At 39.6% G+C, this 23336-nt stretch overlaps 1 protein-coding gene across 2 annotated transcripts in view; it reads right to left on the bottom strand.

The window, feature by feature from the left end:
- The window catches only part of SCML2 (Scm polycomb group protein like 2), a 126784-nt gene extending 122331 nt beyond the window's left edge, over positions 1-4453 (bottom strand). The window contains exon 1 of one of the 2 annotated variants that reach the window (XM_077145680.1): positions 4356-4453. The gene's annotated coding sequence lies outside the window, so the exon portion shown is untranslated. Of the gene's footprint in view, positions 1-3463; positions 3578-4355 lie in introns of those variants that run through there. The other variant, XM_077145681.1, reaches the window with a different exon arrangement.
- Between the last annotated feature and the right edge of the window lie 18883 nt (positions 4454-23336).

Below are 23336 nucleotides of genomic sequence, written 5' to 3'. Positions count from 1 at the left end.
TTATGGGAAATAGGTGGAGAAAATTCTTGTATTCTAAAAACAAGAAGCAAAGAGTCCCACCAGCTTTTCCCTGGGAAAAGAAAGCATCCTCAATGCATGCCCTATGATTGCAATATATTTGTCCCTTCCAAAGTTTACAATGGCACATAACCACAAGCGGTGAGCGCACTCTTTCCGCTCTTACAACAATCTGCTCCTATAAACTTAGGAAGAGATAGAGCCACAGCCATAAACACAGGCCACAAGTAATAGGCAGTCAAATGCTCTCTGTCTTCAAATGTTTCCCAGGTCTTTACTCATAGGAAGACTCAAGAAGCTAATTTGGTTTTTTTTGTTGTTGTTGTTGTTTTTAACTCATTGGTTGAAATAAGAAATTCATCTAGCTTAGGACAGATGAACATAAAATAAAGCTGAACAGCACAATCACATAAACTGCTGTAGGAGCCTCAAATTTTTCACTTTTATTCAAACTTTCCATCATATGCCCCCAAAAACAAAAATAAGAGAAAAGTTTAGGAACACATGTTTAGTAGAAATCACAACATAAAAATCACCAGTGTCGTTGTTTCTAAGGTGGCCAAGTTTTACTTATATTAGACAGCATAAAGACAAAACAAGCAAAAATGCCTTACTCATGAAAACCAAAGAACATATGCACGTTTTCAAAAACTTAAATGGTTTCTGAAATTATCTCTCAACTTATTTCACTTTAAGAACCACCACCTCTGCTATCTTTTAAAAAAATGAGATGGCATCACTTCAGAAAAGGCATTTCTAAGCTTAGAGTAACCAAAGCCCAAGCAAGCTAGAGCCTGGAGAACTTTTCACCAAAATATATCAGCAAACTTTAATATAAATGACAGTGCTTTCTTTAATCCATTTCCCCAAAACAAAGGAATCCTACAGATTGACCCCAAACTAGGGAAGAGTAAACTTTCTTTCAAAATCACCAAAATTTGTCACTTCAAATTCTGAGGTATTATGAAGTAGTTCTTCCCAGACATTAATAATGTTCCTAAAATTCTTAGGGGTGCTTTGCTCACTTCAAACAACAAAACATCTGCTGGCAACGCCAGACCAGTCTTCATACCATAGCCTCATGGCTCTAACATGGATAGCTGGCAGAGCTCAGTTTGTTCAGATCATGTATATCAAAAAAAAAAAAAAAAACAACAGAAATATGACTATGAGGAGGCAATGAGACTCCTAGGGGAGGGGAACTAATAGAGATGACCTCAGATATCCATTCAGGACTAGAATGAGAATCCATCTGGCACAGAGGGAAAAAAAGGTGGCAGACAGGGCAGTATATGGCAAAAAAGGACTAGAGGTGACTCATAACTCAAATAGCAGAGGATCCCTTGCATCCACCAATGTTCCAGTTACAATAATAATTTCCATTAACCTAAAGAGAGCAGTGGTAAAATATAAAAGTAAAATTTTCTTCCTCTCTCTCCCCTCTCCCCCGAGAGCCTAGAAACATTGGAAGTTGCAAGCTCCCTAAATGGAACAAGGTGGTAACGTCACCTCATTCAAAAGACTTGGTATTTACTCAATCTTTTCAAGGCACTTTACCATCATCAATTATTCCTCAGTGAGGCACACAGGATTACCCTGATCATTTCACTGATGCGGAAACAGACACCAACAGCAAAGGGAACAGGGGCAGGAAGAGGGGCGATAGGAAGCATCTGGGAGGAACAGGCAAGCAGCTAAAAAGGAACAAACCCAAAAGAAAATGAGAGTGACATCTGGCTTATAGCTGACCATCATAACCTTTATTTGCTATTTTTAAGTGCAAAGAGATTTTTTTCAGTATTTTGAATAAAAGTGTCCTAAAATATCAGGTAAAAGTCCAGTTCCAGCCTAAAATACTTGGTCATAGAAAGTAAGGTTGCTTAGCATTTGGGGGAAAAAAAAAAAAAGCACTCTCCAGAGCACACACTGATTTCAATTGTGCTAGTAACTCATTTTTTCCCTTTAGGCTAACCAATACGTTATCTATTTGACCCAGAAAATAATCCCTCATACAAATGTATAATTTATATCACACAAAAATTAATATCACACAAGTCAGAAATAATAATTCAGTTGCACCAAGAATTTTGTTTAGAGAATAATGACAAAAGTACTGACTCCCTGAGTTTGCCCTTTAACTAAAAGGAATACTTGTTTCACATTCATACTGATTTTCTTAGCTAGAACCTTGAACTTTTCAGGAATAAACTACTGTTTATTCAGAAAAGTTAAAACACTCCGAAACTAGCACTGTGCCCAGCACTTAGTAGGCTCTGAATAAATGTTCCCTGAACTGAACTCTATTCGATACATAGCATAAGCACTTAATAAAGATGCATGATTGAACAATAAAATCACAAAGACTGACCAACCCCCCTCATGGGAAAAACTGACACAACGTCTTTAAGACTGTCTTCAATGTTCTCTGCACATATTATGGCACTATCACCTTTAAAGGATCTTCACACATGTAGTTCAATTACATTAAATACAACTTCCAAAGCAAATCAAATTCTCTGAGGGAAACACATATACAACCCTTAAGAAGCTTGTAAGGTTGCATGATACTTATGAAGTTTATTCAAAAATTTAAAAGCCATTTTAAATGATGTTTGATTATGTGTTGTTTTCTATCAGACTGTTTTGAAAGTTATGGCTAAAGCTATGGCAAAACCTATACAAGGCATGAGGTGAATGCTCATGATGTACTTCTTTCTCAAAAATCTCAATTGGTCTCATTTACAAAAGCTTATTTTCACATTCTTCTCAACAGACATAGCAAACACAAACAGCCTGAAAGAACATTCATAGTTGGAAATATGTTATTTAGTGAGTAATTAAGAAAAAAAATGGCAAGGAAGGCAAAAATTGTCATTACTAAAGAATATTCGCAAGCACTGCTACGGAAAAATAAATCAAAAGTGTTGTCTATGAATTATTATTATAGTATCTTGTCACTGGAATTTGCACTCCATAAACGACATACATCTTTTTATAATATGGCCCTTTCCCAAAACATAAGCATGAATAAGTCTGGAGACATTAAAAATGCAGCAACATCTAGAGTTGCTTGGGAAAAGAAACTCATCCCCAACAATTTTGTAAATACTATGCTCACAAGCGAGTTACTTACTTCCCTGCCTCAGTTCCACCCCTACTAATCGACCCATTCACTTTCTAGAGATGTTGTCCTAAAGTCACCTTACAAGTAAATCATAAATGTTAATTTTCTAATTCTTCAAAATAGAGGCAAATTTTAAAGTGTAATCATACTTTGTAACGTGACAGATGTTTTGTAACCCATTAAAAGGCTTCAACAGACCTAACTGGGAACTTGAAATTAAAAACCTGTACTGCCCAAACATTAGCAAAAAAAAGCAAACAAGTAAGCTACACAGTTCACCACTCGAAACCTTAAGGCGCAAAATCTATAAAGTTTGCCTACCCGTTCTACCAGTGGCTCTCCATACTAAGGATGAGCACAACCACCAAGCAGGGGGGAAAAGTGAGAAAGGTAAGGAACCATTTCGGGGCTGTTTCTAAATTAGGCAGCGATGGTCCTCAGCCGCTCGCTGTCTAACCGCCAGGGAACGCCGCCGCCGCCGCCGCCACCTCGCGGCTCCTCAGGAGAGTCGGGGCGCCTCGTCACCCCAGCGGGGCGCGCCCTCCCCTCCCGCTTAGCCCCGCGAGTCCGCTGCCCCCCACTTTAGATGCCCCTCACGCGAGGCCTTGCCGCGCCCCTGGCACCGGGATCCGCGCATCCTTCCGAGCTGACGTTTCCCTCCCAAACTCCGAAAGTTTACCTCACAAGTCCCCGGAAGGAGCCCAAGGCGTTCACAATCCAGACCACGCAAAGTCATTCCTGCTCCCCAACCCTGGCGCGCGAAGCTCTCGGGCCGCTCACCGCCGCCCCGGTCCCTACCCGGTCCCAGCCCCCGGGGGGGGGGGGGGGGGCGGATGCGCTACAGGGCGCTGTCCGCGCTGAGGAAAAGGGCGCCGCTTGCGGAGAGCCGCAGGGCTCCCAAACGCCGCGGGCGGCATGGGCCCGCGCCGGGCGACAGGGGCCCCAGGAAAAAAGGAGGGGCGTCGCCAGAGGTGCCTCGGGGTGCCCACGGAGGGCACTACGCGGGGCAGGGAAGCCGCAAAAGTCTCATGGGTGGGAGAAGAGGGCACCGGGCCGAGCTAAAACGAGACCCCCGCGGGGCAATGAGGGGGCGTTCCTCGAGCGGGACGCGCAGCCGAAGTCTCCCCTCCGCCCGCCCACGGTCAACGGCCGGGGGACCGGACGCCACAACTCCGCCTCCCTCCTCCTCACGGAGACCGGAGTCGCCACGCACCTCGGGTCTCGGAGTCCAAAGAAGCGAAATTCTGTCACACTAGTCCCGCGAGCCGGCAACGGACTTCACACCGCCGCCGCCATGTTTGAGAAGCCGCGCGCGAAGCCGCGCATGCCCCGCAACCGCCGCCGCCGCCCCGCCCCCCGGCCGGGCCAGCCCGCGTGCACTGCGGTTGTCGGTAGCACACCTTAGGACCGCCACCGCGTGCTGAGTCGCGAGCCGGAAGCGCTCGGCCGCCAGGCGACTGCTGCAGACGCCCTCGGGTGTCTCGGCGCAGAAGACTGCGAGCCCAGGAAAGCCCTTGTCAGTTCCCCCAGTTCCACGCCCTCCAAAAAATCTAGTTGCTTCCTTGCACCCAAGACTGCCCAAGTTAGACACCGGGGTCCGCGTCAAGTGTCCATCCCGCTTCCCTTCGCCATCGCCTTCATATCCTGGCCACCGCCCATCCTGGCCATGTATCCAAAGAGCAGGCGCTGTCCTAAAACTCCAAATTCGAGGAGCAGGGGAGAAGCAGCTGGTTAAAGCAGCTCAAGTGTTGCTGCATATACCTTGAAACAGCTTTTTTCTCCGTAGTTTTGTTTCACGCATTCCCCTTCTAGTTCCGCTTTCTGGATTTGGTTGTTCCTTTAAACCCAGACTTGAGCTAACATGAACTGCAGATTAATCCTGTGGGGTGGAGGGACATAATTTGCTCACTTACTCGAAAGTGCTCGGGAGCGCCCTCGGGGGTCCGTTTCGGGGTCCCTTTTGCCGGATACCCCTCGCCCAGGTTGCAGCCAATTTCGCAAATGGAGGTCGCACGGGGGGGGGGGGGGTGCTATAAAAATAGCCCTAAAATCGCCCATGAATCTCCCAGGACAAAACGTAGCAAACAGAAAACGCGAGAAAGACATCACATCCCTTGCTGTGAAGTTGGGTATAAGCTGATTTAAAACTTCTGTTTGAAAATAATACAATGTGCTTATGTTAACTGGAAGTAAACCATTGACCAGCCTTCTGTTTCTACAACACTTTTAAAAGCTGGCTGTAGTTTTTGCATCAATGATCACCTTAACTTAGAGGGTATGATGTGCTTTTTAAATCATAATTCAGAAACCAGAGACTAAAATGTAAAAATAAAATAAATAAAACCTCGCAGAACATAGCCAATTTCTACAATACAGAATGAAGTTAGTTATTTCCATACACACCTTTTGCAGTAATAAACAAAAGCAAAATTAAAGGTAGTAGTTTTTTTTATTGTATCTGAACATTGGTGAACTGTGCAAAAGCGAATTGCTCTGATTGTTCTTGAATCCTTCAAAAAATGAATAAATAAATGCTGATGCAAAATTCGAGTAGACTTTAAGGCAAAAATAGAAAAACTAGGCCAATAGTATGCAAATACTAAAAGAGATTTGACCATATCGTCTGTATGATACATACCACATATCAGGGAATGTTGAAATGGTCTAAGATGAAGGTTCAAACTTAAATAAGCAGAAAAACAACTGTTTTAGTGTCCTGGCTGTTAAAACAAATACCATACAATGAGTTGGCTCACAGGTTCAGAGGCTAGAAGGCTTGCTTCCTCCCATGGTTGGTATCTTCTGGCCAGCTGGCAATCTTTGGGGTTCCTTCGCTGTTCTGTCACGTCAGCACACATGGTGGCATCTTCTACTTTCTCTCCCAAATTATATTGACTTCCAGCTTCTAACTGCTCTGTGTCCAATTTTCTTTACTTTATGAGGACTTCACCCATTTTGGATTACAGCCCACCCTCATACAGTTTGGACACACCTCAACTAATAACATCTCAAAAGTCCTATTGACAGATGGGTTCACACCCACAGGACGAGGGCTTGGGACCTGAACATGCCTTTTGTGGGGGACATGATTCAATCCCCAACAGATATCTTCAATAGGAAGAAATTAAGCAGAGGTTTAATGCAAGCAAACCTTTGGTATAGGCAATAGCAGGGCTGGAGAAACTTAAATTATTTATTAGTAGTCACCGTCTTTCTAATCCTAACGCAATGAAAATATTCGAAGTTCATCTCTACATTCTGTATAAGAAAGATTTGGCTTATCGTTTTCATCCCTTTTTATATGTATGTGCCCTTTATTAAATTGTCGGAAAACCTGATTGCTAAATTGCCTGTGCCCCTGTTGCTTCATCTGCTTCCTATATTTCTGTTTTTAAAATTAAATTACTGAAGCCCTTTCTCTAAAAACATATTCTGCCTTATTTTGATAAGAACAATATCTTCTCAGGAACTGTATTCACCAGTGCATTTATTAAAGTGTGACTCTGCTATGTTTAACAGGAAGACATCAACAGTACCACAGCAATACCAGCAGTAAATAATTGGGAGGGGAGGACAAAAGTTAAGGGGAGGTTTCGATTTTGTATTTGGTGAGGGTATGTTCATCATTTATTTTTTCTCTTTGGAGCAATGGAAATTGCCTAAAATTGGAGAGTGTTGATTGTACAACTGAAGATAATGTGAGACAGGGATTGCTTACTTTGGACATTATCCATGATACCCAATGGGTAGAGGTGGCTGAAGGATATATTAACTGAGAAGTACAATAGTGAACTGTATTGTATACATATGATGGAAAATTGTGCAGCTGCAGAAAGGAATGAAGTCGTGAGGCATGCAACAAGGTGAATGAACCTTGAAGACATTATGTGGTGAAAAATAAGCCAGAAACAAAAGAACAAATAGCATATGGTCTCTTTTTAAGAATACTTATAAGAAAATTGGGGCCTAGACTGTAAACTCTTATAGCAGTCACATTTAGTTCAGAGCTGTAAATGTTATTTATAGATTTTGAGATGCTATGCTATATGTGTATAACCTGGTATCACCCTGAAACTCTGGGTACTAAATTCCAACTCTAAGACTCAGAGTTGGAGTTCTGAGCCTCTGAAAGTCAGCATTGCTACATACAACAACTGTTAAAGAAACCGAAAAACAGATTAAAGATAAGAACAAAGCCAATAGGTCAGGACTAAGGAAAATCAGAATACACAGGTAAGGTGACATTGTCTGTATTTTAGAACTTCACCTATTGGATGAGACCAAAGGAAGAGAGGTTTCTTTTGTCCAAAACCTAAGTTTTCTGTAGCACATAATCTAACTCAATCTGTCTGGATAGAACATTTAAACAACCCAAACACATGGGGCTCAGAATGGGAATGAGGGTTTGTAATTCTGTATAGCTTAATGTAATACCCAGATGCATCCCAGGGTATGTTACACAGATAATTAAAAAGTATTGGAAAAGACCCTTGAGGGACTGGAGACAAAATATGGAACTATTAAACTTTCCCACCAGGGAAACCCCTGATATTCTCTCAAACATTAGGGACTCTCAAGTCAATAGGCTAAGCCCTTGATTTTCAGACTTGCTCTTATGAAGCTTATTTCTGTAGTGGAGAAGCTAAGCCTACCTATAGTTATGCCTAAGAGTAACTTCCAGGAAACCTCTTTTGTTGTTCAGATGTGGCATTTTTCTCTCTAAGCCCAACTCTGCAAGGAAAATCATTACCCTTCCCCCTATGTGGGACATGACATCCAAGGATGAACATCTCCCTGGCAAAGTAGGACATGACTCCCAGGAATGAACCTGGCCCTGGTACCCTGGGATCAACAATGTCTTCCTGACCAAAAGGGGGAAAGAAATGTAACAAAATAAGGTATCTGTGGCTAAGAGAGTTCAAATAGAGTCTAGAGACTATTCTGGAGGCACTTTTATGCAAGCTTCAGCTAGATGTTGCTAATTACCATGGTTTGTCAAACCCCAACCAGCACCATTCCTGCTAACCCTAAGCAACACCTAGGGTTCTATCTGATATTCTCCAAAACTTTCACGTGCTAAGATTACTTTCCAGAAAACTACAACCTCCAGTTGGGTTCTTAGGCCAGATAAATCCTGAAATCCAGAGGAGTCAGCCTCTCGAAGAACATCAACTAGTTCCTCCCCCATCCCATATTATCAACACCCCTTTCCAATATGAAAAAATTAAGATAAGCATAATCCAAATACCCATAAAGATTGGAAGAAGGATCAAAGGAGAAGAAGGAGTTATAACAGAGAAGTTAGGATTTAACAAATGAGTATGACTGCTGAATCATTATATTGATGTTTCTTATAGTCTCCAGTATCTGGGAGCGGCTAGAAGGAAAAACCTGAAATTGTGGAACTGTCACTTATACCAAACTCTGAAATCTGTTCTGTAACTACTTGTTACAGTGTACTTCAAAATTTATTGCTTTATTCATTTATATGTTATTTCACATTAAAAAATGTTTTTTAAAGTGTAACTGTTATGTTAAGAGAATTATTGATTATAATAGCTACCATTTATTGAGCACCTATCACCTGTGAAAAAACTAGTTTCTTGAGATACATAATTTCCAATATTCATAATGTTCCTATGAGGTAGGTATTCTTATTCCCCTTTTGTAGACAAGGAAATTGAACATTACATGGCAAATAAGTGGCAGAGTTAGCATTTGAACGTATATTTGAACCTTTCCTGACAATTCCTTTCATCTTTGTTGTGGTGGTTTGAAGCTGTATATACCCCCAAAATACATGTTTTTAAATCTAATTCATTGGTATAAACCCATTGTAAATAGAACGTTTTGATGAGGCTATTTCAGTAAAGGTTTTACCCACATCATTCAGGATGGGTCTTAATCCCATTGCAGGAGTCCTTTAAAGAAAAAGAGAGAGAGAGAGAGAGAGAGAGAGAGAGAGAAAACCACAGAAGCAAGATGCTAAAAGCAACGAAACCTGGAAGAAAAGAGATAGAAAACAGACACCGCCGTGTGCCTTATCATGTGACAGAGGAAGCAAGGATTGCCAACAGCCGGCTTTCGGGCTTTCAGGAAGAAAGCATTGCCTTGATGATGCCTTGATGTGGACATTTTCTTAGCCGCTAACTGTAAACTAATAAATTCCCATTGTTTAAGCCAACCCATTTCGTGGTATCTGATTTGACCAGCGTAGGAAACTAAAACACTTTTATCACACACACCGTACACATAAGCATTCAATAACTCTTGTACATACTGATGCTTTGCTTTTCCCCCTTTGCCAAAATAAATTTGAGACTGCTTCTTAATAATGCTAGAATAAGTCGGAACATATCACTGTCTCTCTTACGTTATATGGAAGTGTCTTGCATACAGGAGAAATGTGGTAAATATTTGCTGGATGACTGACTGAATGAATGAATACCTATTGTGATGTTCAGTTAATTTTGCCTAGAGAACATGTAAATAAAGAGAGCCTTTGGACTGAAAGAGTAAAAGCTAAGACTGGTAATATCCAAGTTTTTGTAATTTATTTTACAAGCCTCAGATTTGCTCCTATTCTCTTGACTCAGCCCAAAATCTGTGACAACCTTAAAGACAATACACCCTCACCCAGTCCCACTCCAATGCAAAATACTCCTGTATCTGAGGTGTGTTTGATATCTTCCTTTTGTTCCTTTCTTTGGAGTTTAATATTAATCAAACAAATTGAGAAGATTATTTTCTTTCCTAGATAAGCAAGCTGAATCTAGATTTCTATTTACATACATGCTTATTTTAAAACAATACTATTTGCTTAGGTGAAGTTAGTTTTAGGATAATTAGTGAAGGAAGGCTCCCTCTAGTTTTCCCACTTCATGAGTGCCTTTCTCCCTAAAACACAGAAGCCTAGGAATGGCAGAGATTAGAGATCCAAGGTGTTCCTGGTCGATTTCACCATTCATATTTTTCATTTTAGTAATTAAATCCATCTAGTAGGCATTAAATAACTGATGGATAAGTTAAAATAGTAGCTGGGTTTACAAATACCCTCTGATTCTTGTTTCTTACAAACTGCCCTTTTTCACCATTAAACCAAGAGCACATAGCAGAAAGTTTGAAATTATTTTTCACATTGTTATTGTTGGTTACAACAAACCTTTTTTCCTAACTTCAAAATTGTAATTGTCCTGAAAAAATATCAAGAGGTGAATCCTATGATACTAAGAATGAAAAATTATTCTAACAGGAAGGGGATGTGTTTTAGGAAAGTAAGACAGCTCTGTCAAGAGATCTGAGCTCTTAGCTTGACTCTCCAGTCTATCATCAAGTAACTAACTGTATTTCTTTATAATCTTTCCATGCCTCAGCTTTTGTCATCTTTAAAATGGGGATAATACAGTCTATCACACTTACTTCACAGATGACAAAGTGCTATTTGAATCAATCAGAAAACTACTTGGTCTTTCTTTAGTGAATCTCTACACTTTTTTTCACATTTTACCTATAAAATGTATGAGAACTAAGCTGACTTTGGCCAAGCCCAGTATTTCATGTGCTGTGATAACTGTCACAACCTCAATGAATGTTATATATTACACTTGGCCATTATTATGTTCACTCAGCCCTTCATTTAAATCCCAAACATTTATTGTATGCCTGTTGTGTACCCCTCTGATAGAGGTGGGGATATCAATATGAATAAAACAATTTGAATACTCAAAAAGAGTTTATACTCAGTCCAAAGAGGAGGAAAAGAATAGAAAAATAGATAGACAGATAGACAAATATGATATAAGATAGATGAATATTTTTATATGGATGTTTAAGACCTAGGTTCTCTTACCACACCCTCCATTGTGTCAAACATTTTTCAATGTACCCATGTAAAGTAATATTACATAACTAAATGAGTGGAGTTGCAGTTGACAGGCTGACATAATGTCCTTTGGACATTTCATTAAAACATTTATTAATTTTGCTTTTACAGTTTTTGTGCTGGCTCGCCTCCATTTGAACCATCCCCCCAATCATACGTGCCTTTTCCACTCTTCTTTGCCTTACTCTGGGCCTCGGGGGGCTGCCCCTCCAACGTACCTCATCCTGGCTCTTTTGCCAGCACTGGTTTGACCAGTGGCAGGCACCAGCAGGAGGGGAAGCCAGGGAGGAGAGAAGCAGGGGTCTTTCTTCCTCACTCCCTTCCTGCTTAGGACCTCAGTTCTGGCAGTGGCAGAGTCCTCTGCAGTGACAGCTCTTGGCAGGGGCTCTTGTTTCACTGCCCCAGTTCTCCATGGGTCTTCAGGATGGCCGAGAGGGGAGGTACAGCTTACAGCTGTAACTCATCACTGGACTCCTTCAGTGTCCCTTGTTAGTTTCCTTAAACCTACCCACAGCTCTGCAAATAATCCATTAAAATCTCTTCAAAATAGCCTATGAGTGTACCTTCTCTTTCTGCTGGGACCATTATTGAAATGGTTTTCTTTCCATAGTTCAAGACAGTCAATTGAGGGGGTGGGGTGGGGTGGAGGGTCTCAAATATTGTTGTCAACTCTATGAGAACATATAGACCTGAAGCACTGCGTGTATAGCATCTAGGGTTTCACAGCCTGTCAAAGGCGAACAAGTCACTATAATACTGCTGGGAAATGGTAAAATTAACTTGGAGGCAGAGCTTTAGAGTGAAGGTTAAAGAAGATAATGTGTAAAAAACACCTAATATGCTTGTCTGGTTGATAATAAGCATTCCACAAGTATTAATGCCTATTTCTTAAGGGGGCTGAAGATCTGAGAAGTGAAGGATATAGAGTTTGCCAGAGAGACATGGGAGCTCACAGGGAACAGCATTCACCCAAAGTGATGAAAAGTCACTGCATGGTCTTTGAACAGGGGAAGGGTTATCGTGCTGGAAAAGATAAGTGGGAGTCAGTTTAGAGAGGGCCTGGAGTGCCGCGCTAAGGCACTTGAACTTTCTTCTGGGGATGATACAGAGCCATTGAAGGCTGTTGAATAGAGAAGAGAAGTTGGAGAAAGAGTTGCAGATCCCAGCAACCCCTCTAACTGCTGTAGGGCTCCACTTTCCTCTCCTTAATGGCAGCCTGACCTCTCTGTGAGAGCAGCCTAAGATGGGGCAAGCAAGGACAGGAGGCCACTGAGCCCCCAGCAGTCATCTTGGAGCACCCAGGCCGGAGTGGGCAAAGGCTGGAAGCAGTCAGAACAGTCAGGGTCCCAGGTCCCAGGAGGAGGAATGAGGTCCAGGGGTGGTGCAGAGGCCGGCTGGGTCAGCGGCTCCTCAGGGCCCCCCAACAGGCAGGGACAAGTCTTTATTTTCTTCTTTATTTGGAGTTTGACTTACCTATAGTAAAGTGCACACATCATAAATGTATAGTTCAATTAATTTTTACATATGTATACAGGTGGGTACTCACCTATATCAACATATGGACATTTTCAGCACCCCAGAAAATGTCCTCATGACTCCTCTCAGTAAAGACCTTCCACATCCCCACAGAGGTAACTATTATTCTGCCTTCTGTCACTATAGATTAGTTTTGTCTGTTCTTGGACATCTTGTAAATGGACTCCTACAGCATGTCCCCTTTTGTGTCTGGTTTCTTTCATGTAACATTATGTCTGCAATTTATCCCTGCTGATGAACTATCAACTTCATTCTTAACAGGTGTTGCAGGCAATTTCACTATATGAATCTTTCTCACAGTCTGTTCTTTTTTATTAAAGCTACTGTAATTTGTTTTCCAGTTATTCTCTCTCTCTCCTTTTAAATCAAGGCTGTAGTTTGGCCTTCAATTATATTAAACCTTAAGCCATCCTGATAAAGAAAGCTTTGCTTTGTTCATGGTCATGGGCAGGTTTCACTTCATATCTATATAGGGGAAAATCCTGCGTAGCTGTATGATTGACCCTTTGGGTCCTCTTTTTAAGTACACCAACAAGGTGTTTAGGAAAACAACCATATTTAGAGGGTCCTTTGCGTTCCAACGACTCCATAGATGATTTGGGCAGCTAACTGCCTTGCCAACAAACAAAACCTCAAGTACACAACTAAGAGAAATTGATTGGAAATGTAGGGAGTCAAACTAAAATAGGCAACAATGAAAATAGGAGGCAATGGTATCTGATGGAAGGAAGGGAAATGGTGGCTAGAAGTGGTTGCCTACCCAACCCTGAAGACTACACTGGCCTGGAGACTAAAAGATGGCAACTAGCACTTTTCTCATTGTGGTGCATGGACTTTATTTTTCTCCTTGACTGGTTCACTCCCCTGTCTTTCTGTTCCTTTAGTGTCTACATCTTTATTGGTTTATTATCTTCTACTTCTCTGGGGCCTCACACCATTGGTTTTGCTTCAAGCCTCTGTCTTTCCTGGGCTGAAATCCTTCGGTCCTCTCCTGGCCCAGCCCCAGCTTGAGGAGTAGCCCCTCTGGCTTCAGTCCTCATAATGCATCCACCTTGGCTGTGTTACCACTCCTAGGTGAGTCCAGCTTGGATTTCATCAATCTAGGTCTTCTGACTGTTATTTCAGTGGTCTTTGGAAGTCTTTTTAGGTCATAGCACTTAGAGGGAACTAGCTTACTTTTTTTTCTTTGGTGTGTGTATGTATTTTATTTGAATTTTTGAAATATACAAAAAGTAGATTAGTATAATGGATACCTATGTGCCCATCATTCAGTCCCAACAACCCCGGCCAATCCTGGTTTGACAGTTCTCCCCTCTCCCTTATTATTTGGAAACAAATTCTAGACATCATATTTATGTTATAAATATTTCATTATGGATCTCTAAAAGATAATGAATGGTTTGGGAATATAACATAACTCTATTTGTTTCCTATGGCTACTGTAACCAGTTACCACAAACTTGGTGGCTTAAAACACCCCAAATGTATTAACTTACAGTTCTGAAGGCCAGATATCTAAAAAGGGTTCACAGGGCTGTGTTCCTTCTGGAGGCTCTAGGGGACAATCTATTTCCTTGCCTTTTCCAGCTTCTAGAGGCTGCCTGCATTCCTTGGCTCATGGCTCCATCCTCCATCTTCAAAGCCAGCAACATGGCATCTTCAAATCTCTCTCTCCCTCCCTTCCTCCCTCTCCCCCTCTCCCTCACTCCTTCTCTCTCTCTCTCTCTCCCCATGCAAGATTATTAACTTAATTACATCTGCAAAGTCCCTTTTGTCATGTAAGGTAACATATTCTCAGGGAATTAGGACATGAACATCTTTGAAAGGCCACTATCCTATCTTCTGAAATAACAAAAACCATAATACCACCTAAATAATTAAAAATTATTTCTTAATATAATCAAATATACATTCCTATTCAAATTTCCAATTGTCCTATAAAATACCATGCATTATTTATGGCTTAAAAAAAGTAATCTAAATAATGGCCATACATTGCAATTGGTTGCTAGGTCTTTGAAGTCTCTTCTAATCTGTAGGTTCTTCTTCTCTCTCTTTCTTTTTTCTTACAGATTATGAGTTGAAAAACCCTGGTTTCCCATGGTCTGGATTTTACTAATTGTATCCCCATGATTTAACATGTCACTCTAGCCCTCAAATTTCCCATAAATTGTGAGTTTAGAGGCTTGGTAAGATCCAGATTCTATGTTTTTTTTTCAAAACAGCTCCCTAGGTGGAAGGTGGTATGTTCTTTTCTCAGGAGGTACATAATACCTGGCTGTCTCTCATTTTATGATGTTAATAGCTGTTAATGTTCAATTACTAGAGCCCTTAGTTCAGTGGTTCTCGAAGGGTGATCCCCAGACCAGCAGCATCAGCACCACCTGGGAACTTGTCAGAAATGCAAATTCTTAGACACCACCCCACACCTCCTAAGTCAGCAACTCCAGAAATGGGGTCCAGCTATCTGCGTTTGAATAATTTCTCTAGGTGATTCTCATGTGGGTTAAAGTTTGACAACTGCTGCTCATGAAGGGCTGCCACACAGTGATATATTTTTTTTTTTTATTAATTAAAAAAAGAATTAACAAAACAATTAGAAATCATTCCAATCTACATGTACAATCAGTAATTCTTAATAACATCACACAGTTGCATATTCATCATTTCTTAGTACATTTGCATCGATTTAGAAAAGGAAATAAAAAGACAACAGAATAAGAATTAAAACAATAATAGAAAGAAAAAAAAACAAAAAAAACAAAAACAAAAAACCTATACCTCACATGCAGCTTCATTCAGTGTTTTAACATAATTGCTTTACAATTGGGTAGTATTGTGCTGTCCATTTCTGAGTTTTTATATCCAGTCCCGTTGTACAGTCTGTATCCCTTCATCTCCAATTATCCCTTCTCTTTTTTTTTTTTTTAATTAACAGAAAAAAAGAAATTAACCCAACATTTAGAGATCATACCATTCTACACATGCAATCATTAATTCTTAACATCATCACATAGCTGCATGATCATCATTTCTTAGTACATTTGCATTGGTTTAGAAGAACTAGCAACATAACCGAAAAAGATATAGAATGTTAATATAGAGAAAAAAATAAAAGTAATAATAGTAAAATCAAAACAAAACAACACAAAACAAAACAAAAACCTATAGCTCAGATGCAGCTTCATTCAGTGTTTTAACATGATTACTTTACAATTAGGTATTATTGTGCTGTCCATTTTTGAGTTTTTGTATCTAGTCCTGTTGCTCAGTCTGTATCCCTTCAGCTTCAATTACCCATTGTCTTACCCTGTTTCTAACTCCTGCTGAACTCTGTTACCAATGACATATTTCAAGTTTATTCTCGAATGTCCGTTCACATCAGTGGGACCATACAGTATTTGTCCTTTAGTTTTTGGCTGGATTCACTCAGCATAATATTCTCTAGGTCCATCCATGTTATTACATGGTTCATAAGTTTATCTTGTCTTAAAGCTGCATAATATTCCATCGTATGTATATACCACAGTTTGTTTAGCCACTCTTCTGTTGATGGAGATTTTGACTGTTTCCATCTCTTTGCAATTGTAAATAATGCTGCTATAAACATTGGTGTGCAAATGTCCGTTTGTGTCTTTGCCCTTAAGTCCTTTGAGTAGATACCTAGCAATGGTATTGCTGGGTCGTATGGCAATTCTATATTCAGCTTTTTGAGGAACCGCCAAACTGCCTTCCACAGTGGTTGCACCCTTTGACATTCCCACCAACAGTGGATAAGTGTGCCTCTTTCTCCGCATCCTCTCCAGCACTTGTCATTTTCTGTTTTGTTGATAATGGCCATTCTGGTGGGTGTGAGATGATATCTCATTGTGGTTTTGATTTGCATTTCTCTAATGGCCAGGGACATTGAGCATCTCTTCATGTGCCTCTTGGCCATCCGTATTTCCTCTTCTGAGAGGTGTCTGTTCAAGTCTTTTTCCCATTTTGTAATTGGGTTGGCTGTCTTTTTGTTGTTGAGATGAACAATCTCTTTATAAATTCTGGATACTAGACCTTTATCTGATATATCATTTCCAAATATTGTCTCCCATTGTGAAGGATGTCTTTCTACTTTCTTGATGAAGTTCTTTGATGCACAAAAGTGTTTAATTTTGAGGAGTTCCCATTTATTTATTTCCTTCTTCAGTGCTCTTGCTTTAGGTTTAAGGTCCATAAAACCGCCTCCAGTTGTAAGATCCATAAGATATCTCCCTACATTTTCCTCTAACTGTTTTATGGTCTTAGACCTAATGTTTAGATCTTTGATCCATTTTGAGTTAACTTTTGTATAGGGTGTGAGAGATGGGTCTCACAGTGATATTTAAGACTGACGTTAACTTAAAAGGATCTAGGCAAGAGTTGAGAGAAGGTTTAGATTTCCTATTTGATGAGGACGTGTTTATTGGTTATCTTTCTCTTGGGAACAATGAAATGATCTAAATTGAGAGTGTTGATGGACTGTGGACTTTGGGGATTATACATGATGTCTGATGAACGCAGGTGGCTGAAGGGTGCACTGACAGAGTAGTAGATTGGCTAACGATGGTGTAAACATATGATCGAAGGTTGTGCTGCTACAAAAAGGAACGAAGTCATGAGGCATGCAACAATATGAATGAACATGTGGGGCATTTAGTGAGGCAAAATAAGCCAGAAACAAAAGAACAATTATGGCATGGACTCCTTTAGAAAACGCTTATAAGAAAACAGGGGCCTAGATTGTAAGCTCTTATAGCAGACACATTTAGTCCGGAGTGGTAATTATTATTTCTGGATTTTGAGAGGCTGTTTTATATATCTATTTAGAGATAAGAACAAGGCCGATCAGGTCAGCGTTAAAGGGATTCAGAACGCAGGGGTAAGGAAGACAGTGTCTATACTTTAGAACCACACATACTCTTTGAGACCAAAGGAAGAAAGGTTTATTTTGTCTGGAACCTAAATTTTCTGTAGCACATACTCTAACTCAATTTGAACAATTGTATAGCTCATTTGAACAATTGAAACACAGGGAACCCAGAGTAAAAAAGAGGTCCTTTAATCCTGTATAGATTATTATGATGCCTCGATACATCCTAGAATATATTAAGCAGATAATCAAAAAGTGTTGGCAAGGGTGCACCGGTAGTTTAGTGGTTAGAATGCCCGCTTTTCATGCAAGAGGTCCGGGTTCGATACCTGGGCCATACACCGCTCCCCCCCACCACCAAAAAAAAGTATTGTCAAAGCCCCTTGAGGGATGGGAGAAAGAATATGGAACTATTAAACTTCACCATCAGGGTATCCCCTGATACTGTGTCAAACTTTAGGGACACCCAAATCAATAGGCCAAGCCCTTGATCTTGAGGCTTACTCTTGTGAAGCTTATGTAGGTCGCATAGAAGCTTAGACTACCTATAGGCATGCCTAAGAGTTACTTCTGGAGGATCTCTGTTGTTGCTCAGATGTGGCGTCACTCTCACTAAGCCCAGTATCTTTTAGTCTCCAGAATCTTAGAGCAGCTACAAGTAAAAACTTAGAATTGTGGAATTGTAACCCATGCCAAACTCTGAAATCTGTTCTACAACTAATTGTAGTGCTGTGCTTTGAAATTTATTGTTTTTTTTGTGTATATTACTCTTCACAAAAGAAGAAGGAAAAAAGTCGATTGTGATGATGAAAAATATTTTTTCCTTCTAGCCTCCAATGTTCTGGAGCAGCTAGAAGGAAAAAATCTGAGAGGATTGTATGTTAGTCCATGACAAACTCTGGGATCTGTCCTGTAACTACTTGTTGAAGTGTGCTTTGAAAACTATTGATTTTTTCTCTCTTTGCTTGGTACTTATGGTATAGTATAAAATAAAAAAAGTTTTTTTAAAAAAGGATCTAGGCGAAATAAAGTAAGAAATGCCTCCAAAATAAGGTAAGGCCATGCTCAAAAAAGAAAACGAGGGGAGCAAATTTTTTTTAAGTGAGCAATTGAGAAGGTGTAAATATGGAGCAAACACCACTTCAGTGACAAAAGCAAATTAGGGAAGCTCAAAAGCAAAGGTTTGCCATTTTAAAACATTTGAAACTACTTCTCTGCAGTAACAAGGCAAGTTAAGGATGCTTTCGAATCCACAAAACAGAGTACAACAACAGTAATGGTGACAATAGGAAAGTGGATGGGAAAAATAAAAGGCAATCCTTAAGACACTTCAGCATTCAAAAGCTAAAATTCAGAAAGATAGAGCCAAAATGTAAAAATTCTGTCCAAGTTTTATAGCAGTATCTATACTTCCAAAATCCATGTTTGCAAACACTTGGCATCTGTCCTGAGAGTTAATAGAGAAAGCATGTGGAGTCAGGGGAACCTGGGTTCATTTGACTCTGCTCTTTTCTGGGAGTATGATTAATGAAAGTGCACCAAACTCTAAAGTGAATGGAAAACAACCGTGCCAGCCATATGCACCTCTTGGGGCTGGCCAAGACCACCTGTCCAAAGCCAGCATCCACCATTAGAACCCATTTGCACGACACACACGAAAGAAATATTTGCTGAGCCTACTACACACCAGGTCCTGTGCTAGATACATACAATCTGCAGAAAAATAAACAGGCAATTTAGGTGGTAAGAGCTATCAATGAGGTTAATACATTGATTATAGGTGCACATAGGCTTTCCCTTGTCCAGCAAATGAACTCTTACACGTTTATATAAAGGAGTGAAAAATAATCCTTCATTCAGAATCCTATAAACTTTGAATATAGCACAGAGTGAAATTAGACAAGCCAACATGAAATTTACTTAGAGGGTATTTTCCTTCCTTACTTAAAGAAGTTGTTTAGCTCCTGGGTTTTGGAAATTTCCAACAAGCTCTCCCTCACACATTCCCAGCTCACTGGTAGGCATCTAGAGAGAGGAGACAGTCAACCACACGGTGTGAGGCCAGGGGGTCCAGTAGACTTTGAATAGCATAGTGTCTTCCATGCCTTCTCTTCTTTCCTCCAGTCGTGAGGACCATCAACCAAGGTGTCTAACAAAAGAAGATGGAAAGATATGGTTTTGTGGGATGCTTTGTGTAAATCCACAGTGTGCAAACCATTTTTTATGATATTGCGTCAGCTAGGAAAGGGAAAAAAAAATACTAAGTCTGCAGACTTCCAAAGCATGACACAACACATTAAAGGTTTAGGGTCATGAACAATCAAGTCCTTGTCGACTACCCATTTGCTAGCACAGTTTCCACAAATAACAAGCAAGCTCTAAATTTTTATAAAACATTTTGGCAGTGCATGATGGGCCAGCATTAAGGAAATGACTGCAAATGCTTTTTGGTGTGAACTGCCTTAAGGATTTTAAATCCTTGGTAAATAGATTTGCCAGAAGTCCCAAATACATTTTACTATTTCTGAATTGAATATTCAGGGTTATTTTAGGATGTATTTTTTTCAAAAATAAATATTGCAGTAAATGTGAATTATTCTATTTACATTTCTTAAATGTTGATGACTTTGGAAAACTTTGTAAATGAGAAAGAAACTTTTGGAGCCAAATTTCAGAAGTTGAGATAAATTAAAAATTCCTAGAAAGACAACATGACTCTACTGAGGCTTCCATGAATAATGTACATTCACAGTTTTGACTGGATGAGAATGCTGATGAGAATTGAAAGTTTGAGAAACCAGCATAATTTACTAACTTGAAATGATTCTAGAATACTTTGAGAAAGTTATCTTAAAGGGTATTCTAAATCTGACTTCCAATATAGAAGCCACTAGCCATGTGTGGCTATTTGAACTTGAATTTACAATTAATTAAAGTAAAATAAAAATGCAGTCCCTCAGTTGAATCAGCCTCATCTCAAGTAGAGGCTGCCATATTGGACAGTGGAGAACATTTCCATCTCAAAGAAAGGTTTATTGGACGAAATTGTTCTAAATTCTTGCTATTCAAAGTGTGGACCAGCAGCTTTGATGTCATCTGGGAACTTGGTAGAAAGGTAGAATGCCATGCCTCACACCAAATCGACTGAATCACAGTCTTCATTTTAACAAAACGTTAAGGTGATTTATGTGCATATTAAGGTTTGAGAAGCACTGGTCTAATCAGTGTTTCCTAGACTGGCTTGATCATAAGAAGCACCTAGGGTATTCAATCATTCAAATTCCAGTGCCTGCTCCAGAACTATTAAATTTGACTCTTCATAGCAGGTACCTGGGAATCTGTGTGTTTAATGAGCACTACAGGTGATTCTTTATCACACTGGAATGGGGCATTGCTAGATTTTTTTAAACTCCAAGAATTCTGATGGGCAGCCAAGGCTAAGAATCATTCATCCCAAACCACTTCTATGTATACTATGGTTGGACTGTTTGCAAAAGCTGCCGGAATGCGATATGCCAGAAATAGAATGGCTTTTAAAAAGGGAAATTTATTAAGTTGCAAGTTTACAGTTCTAAGGCCATGAAAATGTCCAAATTAAGGCACCCAGAGAAATATATCTTAACTCCAAAGAAAGGAGCCGATGATGTTTGGGCTTTCTCTCTCAATTGGAAGGGCACATGGTAAAGTCTGCTAGCTTCCTCTCCTGGCTTCTTGTTTCATAAAGCTCCCCTGGGGGCATTTTCCTTCTTCACCTCCAAAGATCTCTGGCTGTGCAGACACTGTTGGTTCTGGTGGCTCTCGCTTAAAAATGGTTTCCTCATAAAGGGCTCCAGTAGGCAAACCCCACCTTGAATGGGTGGAGACACATCCCCTTGGAAACCATCTAATCAAAAGTTACCACGCACAACTGAGTGGGTCACATCTCCATGGAAACAAAAAGATTCCACCCAGCAATATTAAATGGGGATTAAAGGACGTGGCCTTTCTGGTGTACATAATAGCTTCAAACCAGCACAAACTGTATGTGTGTTAACATTTCTCAATAAAAATATTTAAAAATATATATATTTTTTAAAAAAGCACTTCTAGTATTAAAATTTTGCATTGGAGTTTTAAACTGAGATAAAATGAAATGACATTAAATGTAAATCTAAGAATCTATGCTTAGAAACATAGCTAAACATCTCCTTAGTCTGTATTCTGTGTGCTAACAAGTATCAGTGTTAGGTTTTGCTGGAGTATTTTGCCAATTTCTATGTTACATCATCAGAATTCTATATTTCATTATGTTTTATCTTTTTTTATGTCTTGGCTTTCAAAGAAAATGACTTATTCCTTGAATATGAGAATGAGGTTTACTAGCTTTGTTTGTACAATATAACTCTTATGCCAACACTTGTTGACTCAACCTGATAATGAGTACCAGATGAAACAGTCACATATGTACATATGCTCATATCAGTATTGTTTACAATAGCAAAAACTTGAAAACAACCCAAATACCCATCATTGGGAGAGTGAATTAATCAGTAGACAAGTGGATTGTTGATATAGTATATTTATATAATAGAATATTATACCTGGTCAAAGTGAATCAATGACAGCTACACACATCAATTGGGATGACTCTTAGCAATATGTTAAGTGAAAAAAGTAAGCCTGCAGATACTCCATACAGCATGAAAACCTTTTTAAAAAAGGTTTTGTTGTTGTCTTTTTTTAATTTTTAAAATTTACCTTTATTTAATTATTTTTCATTGTGGTAAAATATACATAAGATAAAAATAATTTAAACCCTTTTAAGTGGACAATTCTTTGACATTAAGTACTATGTAATTTTTGCCACTATCTACTTCTAGACTATTTTCAGCATCCCAAACCAAAATGAATACTCATTTAGCAATTACTCCTCATTCCCTCCTCCCCCTACCCCTGGAAACCATTATTCTACTTTCTGACTCTAAGAATTTGCTTACTGTAAGTATTTCATATAAGAGAGATTATACAATATTTGTCCTTTTCTGTGTGATTTATTTCACTCAACGTGATGTCCTCAAGGTTCATCCATGTTGTCACCGGTCATCCATGTTGTCGCCGGTATGGGCACTTTACTTCTTTTTATGGCAGAATAATATTCTATTGTATGGATAGACCACATTTTGTTTATCCATTCACTTGTTGATGGATACTTGAGTTGCTTCCACCTTTCTCCTGTGGTGAATAGTGCTTCAGCAAACATTGGTGTGCAGAAATCTGTTCAAGTCCCTGCTTTCAATTCTTTTCAGTATATACCTAAGAGTGGAATTGCTGGGTGATATGGTAATTCCATGTTTAACTTTCAGAAGAACCACCAAACTGTGTTCCACCGTGGCTGCACCATCTTACAGTCCCACCAATGTTGTATGAGAGTTCCTATTTCCCCACATCCTTGCCAATTCTTGTTATTTTCAGGTTTTTAAAATAATAACCATCCTAGTGGGTGTGAAGTGGCATCTCATTGTAGTTTTAATTTGCATTGCCCTGATGGCTAAGGTTGTTGAGCAACTTTTCATGTACTTATTGGTCATTTGAATCTCTTCTTTAGAGAAATGTTGATTCAGATCCTTGGCCCATTTTTAATTGTGTTGTTTGTCTTTTTGTTGTTGAGTGGCAGGTGTTCTTTATATGTTCCAGATATTAAACCCCTATGAGATAGTGGTTTCCAAATATCTTCTCCCATTCTATAGGTTGTCTTTGAACTTTAGAAGGAAGGATATACTTCTACCACTCAACTGTTTCTTGTATGTCTTATATGTATTTTGTTCCTCAATTACTGCTTTTTTTTTATATTTAGGGGTTTTTTTTTGTAGTTTACCAGTTTGACTCTTTTCTTCTTTCCTCATCTATGC

This window comes from Tamandua tetradactyla, chromosome X (genome assembly GCF_023851605.1).
Source record: "Tamandua tetradactyla isolate mTamTet1 chromosome X, mTamTet1.pri, whole genome shotgun sequence".
Lineage (NCBI taxonomy): Eukaryota > Metazoa > Chordata > Mammalia > Pilosa > Myrmecophagidae > Tamandua > Tamandua tetradactyla.
This window is presented reverse-complemented; position numbering and strand designations above follow the sequence as displayed.